Source organism: Helianthus annuus, chromosome 2 (genome assembly GCF_002127325.2).
Source record: "Helianthus annuus cultivar XRQ/B chromosome 2, HanXRQr2.0-SUNRISE, whole genome shotgun sequence".
Lineage (NCBI taxonomy): Eukaryota > Viridiplantae > Streptophyta > Magnoliopsida > Asterales > Asteraceae > Helianthus > Helianthus annuus.
The window spans coordinates 166,225,643-166,231,642 of NC_035434.2; positions in this window are offsets into that span (position 1 = coordinate 166,225,643).

The window sequence follows — 6,000 nt, forward strand, 5'->3', positions numbered from 1 at the left end:
ATGAATGCACGGAAGATGTTTCGTTGTTTTCACTCGACATTCTATGAAAAATAAACTGAAAATAGTTTAATTGCTGAAACAGTAGACCGGACACGGCCCCGTGTTCATCTTTCTGCAGAGTTTTGGAGCAAGGAAACTTGAAGTTTTAAGTTATTTTCTGAACTTATGGGGTCTTTTTAAACATTAGTAACTTAAAACAATGTTATACAACATATTTTTGCTAAGATTCCTTGAACAAAACTCAACAATCCCTACCACAAAGCTTGAAAATTCAAACCTTAATGGAGGTTCTTGGAGAAAGATGAAGAAGAAGGAAATGGTTAAAAGAGGAAAGGACAAGATGGGTTGTTGGAACCTTCTTTTAGAACATACCTAGGATAGTTGAGAGAAGATTCCTTCAAATCTCTATCCCAAGTCGGTCCAAATGTGCAGAATTCTTGGCTGCATTTATAGAAAACGACAGCATCCTGGACACGGCCCCGTGCTCAGTGGGCACGGCCACGTGTGCAGATAAAATTCTGACACAGTTTGTCCGTATTCTGACGTAAGGGTCAGAAGTGAATCTTTTGGTGAACATGGGGGCGTGTTGGCTGGACACGGCCTCGTGTCGAGAGGCTGGTTATGAAGTTTGTCTAGTTTTTAAGGAACTTAATCGTATCGGGTGGTTCCTGACTGGTTGGAACAACCCCAAAGTGCCTAAGATACCTTAATTGCCCTAGACTAAGGCGAGAACGCAAGAGGTTGTCGGTGAGGGTAATTCCTATTTTTATTCTAGGTGGACAAGTCCAACCCTTTCCCGGGCTCTCGTTAAAGAAGGTATATGCTGAATCGCTCAGGTCTATGTATGCACCGAACGAAGTCAATGGAGAGTCCTTCACGGCACAATCGGTACAGGGACGACTATCGTCCAAGTCTTCGCTAGGTATGAAGGTATTTTTGGAAGCAACGAGGTTGTTGGAATGTGATCCCAACATTTCTTCATGGTCTTCGTCTTGGGGTGGATCAAGGAAATCCTTCCTAAGCTCTTTTGACCAATTTAGAATTAGATCTTCTAGTTGAAATAACTCGTCTAGGAGCATTTCCCCTAGAATATCTGGCTGGGCGCATTCGAGGGAGAGATAGTGATTATTTTTACTTTCGCCCCTCTTAAGGTTATAGGGAGTCGGTGGGTCTATGTAGTGGGCTTATAATTTAGAAAGTAACATTCTAATTCTTTATGTTCGCCTCCACATAATTAACACCACGTACCATAAGAGTGCCGAAAGTAAAAAGAATTACCATCACTCATGTTTATGTCAGAAATTACCAACCGCCGGGATCTAACGGTTCTGTTTTCAGTAAGTGAATCTTGGGCACGGGGGCGTGTTGAGTGAGCACGGCCCCGTGTTCAGCTTACTGTCTGACTTAAAACAAGATTGCCAGTTCCAATGATTGGGCACGGGGGCGTGTTCAGCAGGCACGGCCGGTGCTGAGCTCTGCAGAAGCTGAAAAACTAAGAAAATCCTAAAAAATTAAAAAGAAAAATAAAAATATGATTAGGCCGTTGATTCCTAACTTTCTTAAAATCCTTGTGTCCCCGGCAACGGAGCCAAAAACTTGATGCGTGCAAGTGTGTATATGTTTTAGTTGTATATTTTAAGCCCTTTTTACACTTTTAGCCAAGTTTTAAATTTATAAAACACGATATTTACTAACACTAAACACACATATGGGCAAGTGCACCCATTGTGGACGTAGTATAGTGTTGGTAAGATACCGAGATCGTCCAAGGACACAAGAGCTTTTAGTACCGGTTTATCCTCAACGTCTAACCAACTCAAAATGTTAGAAAAGATTTTTAAACTAAGAAAATAAAACTAACTAAATGCTGAAAAATAAAAATAAAAATAAAAACAGATAGACAAGATGAATCACTTGGATCCGACTCGTGTATTAGTATAACCTTTGATTATTTTTGCACTTTTGCACTTGTTTAAGAGATTATCTTAGTTATTGTAATAGGCCCCTCTTTTGAAGGCGACGTTACCCTCAACCCAGTAGTTTGAGTCAGCAATGATACAATCCTAAAGGGTCGGATTATTGAAAGATAATGAATTAAGTTATTAATGCAAATTATGGTAGGCCCCTCTTTTGGAGGTGACGTCAGGGGCGGAACCAGAGGGGGGTCAGGAGGGTCTGTTGACCCTCCGGTCACCGGAACTTTTTGAATTTTTATTTATAAATTTTGAGTTTTTGAAGAACAAACTTAGAGATGGACCCCCTAATTTGAACCAGTATAGAATATAAGCTTATGATGACCCCCTAACTAAATCGTTTTAGTTCCGCCACTGGGTGACGTTACCCTCGACTAAGTAGTCTGAGTCAGCAGGGATACAGTCCTAAATAGCCGGGTTATAGTATTAATAGTAGTTAACTTATGAGGGGGTCAAAGAGTTTGGATCCCCGCCATCCAATACCTATGGGTATTGAAGGAGATCCTACTAAATTTGACCCAGGTCCCTTGCAGGACCTCTAAACGCTGAACAAGGGCAAGACCCTTACCAAACCGTCCCCTTAACCCCCGACCAGGTAGCCAACATACCTCCATATAGACCGAGGAGATATGAATGGTGAAAATCTTTTATTTTATATAGACAGTAAAATAATGCCAAGACACCACGGACAAACGATAAGGAAGAATCACCTTCATCATAAGCAACTAGTTATTAAAGTCATTAATACAAAACCAAATAAAAAATGCAAAAGATTAAAAATAAAAAGTATTATACTAAACACTTGTCTTCACCAAGTGATGTAAGAGACTTAGGCAAACATGGCCTTGATTGTCAAGATCTCTTACGATCAATCTTGGATCCCGAGACGACTCACACACTCTATGATGGACAATGGATGATGGTGGTGGATGATGGTGTTGTGATGGTGGTGGGTGGTGGATGAAGTGTGAGAGAGGTGGTGTGCCAAGGGATGAGTTGCAATGAAGCCAAGCACTCCTATTTATAGGCTGAACAGAAGCCTGGGCACGGCCCCGTGTCCGCTGCACACGACCCCGTGCCTGTCTGACAATCTCTCTCTTCATTAATTGTAATTCGCAATTACAATTAATGCGCCTGTAGTACTTTCGCCACGCCCCCGTGTTCACTGGGCACGGCCCCGTGGTGGGCAATAGAAGCTTCTATAGGTTTGTCTTTTCTGCTGCTTCTTGGGCACGGCCCCGTGCTGGCTGAGCACGGGGCGTGTTCAGTCTTCTGCCTTCTCTGTTTTGCTTGGGAGGATGCTGTCGAGGGGTCGGGCAATCCACTTATGTTCCTTTTCTTGTATTTATGTTAGATTTAGCTGTCTTTTTGCTTCTTTTGTTAATTTGAGCTCATTTAATCCTGAAAATACAAAAGGAAGACAAAAACACTCTTTTTCCAACATTAGTACTTAAAAAAGGTTAGTTTTATGCCTCATTTGATGTAATTTATATGTTGCATTTTACACACATCAATGATCATCCTTGATGATTTTTGTAATTCTTATAGTCTCAACTGCATGTTTTCTTATTAGGTTTTTGGCTTCTTGTTTGTTTCCAAAGACCTGACCAACATAAAAATTTGCCATGTTTTCATTAGACCTTCTTATCTGGTGTAACAAGTGTTTCCTAGTACTTGTCTGATTCTCATCAGATTCAGACCCACTGTCAAACCTCTCATTATCTAAAACATCTCCATCCATGTCTTCTTCAACATGCATTTGGTTTTCATTGACCCTGTCCTCTACATCTGCGTCAACATTCATCCTATAGTCACTCATGTCTACCTCATGGCCAGTGATATTGTTCTCTGCATCAAATATATAATCACTGTCTCTAGTATCCTCATTATCACTTTCATTATGAATTCTATCCTCACACTCACTATCATTATCAATCCTATCCTCACTAATGTCATCACATATAGTCACTTCAGTCTCAACCCAAGCTTGATTTGTAGCCAAATTGTTACCTTGTACAGCCCCACTAGATTGTCCCACATCCTTATCACCTATATCCCCTAACACACCATCCTTATCACCCAACACAACCCCACTTGATTGTCCCACATCCTTATCACCTACATCCCCTAACACACCATCCTTATTACCCAACACAGCCCCACTTGATTGCACAAACCCACTGTATTGCCTAACATTTTCATTTAGGTTAAAAGGAACAACAGCATGTGGTCCAGGTTCATCAATCTCTTCAATGGTGATAGCAGCTTTGGTAGGTTTAATAGGTGAGGAAAACAGTTCCTTCATGTTTTTTAAACCATGTGTGGTATATACATTGATCACCTTGTGATGTTCAACATACTTAGCCAAGTTCAGGCAGTCTTGATCACTGCTTAGGTGTTCAAGACCATCATCTAGGTTTTTTTTCAGGATTTAAAAACTGGTAATACATTGGGTTTGTGCTATTATACCCCAACTGATCCAACATCCGATCAACTTCAAGAACAGAGAACTTATCTATGTCTATTAAGTCCACAAAATCAATCCTCCCTCATACATATGTTCTTCCAGGACATGTTATTAGCCTACCACCATGATGAAAACGTATGCTGAAGTAATTAGGAAACCCAGCTGCAAAATTTCAACCACCATTGCCGTTAATCAACTGTTGATCGTCATCAACATCCAAAAATTTCAAAAGAAAAAAAAAACAAAACTAGGGTTACAAAATCAAAACTTTTAACTTACCGTAAAGTTCAACGACCTGATCATTGTCAAGACTGTTACGAACATACCATCCATCATCGTCTTGAGACATTGCTTCTGCTGATCGCCTTTGATTTGTGCTAAAAACCCTAACTGTGAAAGAAGAGGGACAACCAGTGCGTTTATGAGATGATTTGAGGGGTTGGTATGGGATATAAAGAAGGGAATTGAAAGGGGTGAGAGAGAATGACCATTTTACCCTCATGTGCCTTGCACATGGGGTATTTTAACTGAGAATTCTAACCTGGTTTGGCTTAAAGGACAAAACTTGCAAGATTTAGAAACATAAAGGACACCGCCTGACAACTTTTTGGCTAAAGGACAGCGCCTGAAATTTGATGTAAAGATAAAGGACAAAACTTGTAATTTACTCTTAAAATAATAAATAAATATTAAAAAATGAGAGAGATAAAGAGAGTTAAGAGACGAGAAAATTAAGTGATTTTAATTAAACATACTTGGCTAATGTCAATTATACCATTTTAATCTAAAAAATGATCAAGGGTCAAGATTTGTTCACTCAGTTCACTCTTGAAAAGTTGTTCACTCTTGAACCTAAACATATATATATATATATATATATATATATATATAGGGAGCCGCTAGAATGAGAACCACCTCGAGTTGTAAGAACCGCGAGAACTACACCCCACGGAGCGCCGTTCGCCGCGATTTTTTTTTACAAGTAGATGTGTGCATTATAAACACGGCCGTAAAAAATCACGGCGAACGGCGCTCCGTGGGGTGTACTTTTTTACACCTCAAGTTTGGTGAAAAAAAAAAGAAAAAAGAAAAAAAATTAAAAAACACCAAACTTGAGGTGTAAAAAAGTACACCCCACGGAGCGCCGTTCGCCGTGATTTTTTACGGCTGTGTTTATAATGCACACATCTACTTGTAAAAAAAAAATCGCGGCGAACGGCGCTCCGTGGGGTGTAGTTCTCGCGGTTCTTACAACTCGGGGTGGTTCTCATTCTAGCAGCCCCCTATATATATATATATATATATATATACACGGTTAGGTTAACGTATAGTGGCTCTTATCGTACAAAATGTACGCGATCATCCCAGTCGTACGATCTTGTGCGAATTCACTATTTAACATGCGATTTTTGCTGAAAAACCAACATGCGAAATTGCTTTATATACCAACATGCGATTTCATCATATTTACCAACATGCGAAATTGCTACAAAAAAACAAACATGCGATTTCATCAAAAATATCAACATGCGACTTCCAACATATTTTTTTATAGCATGC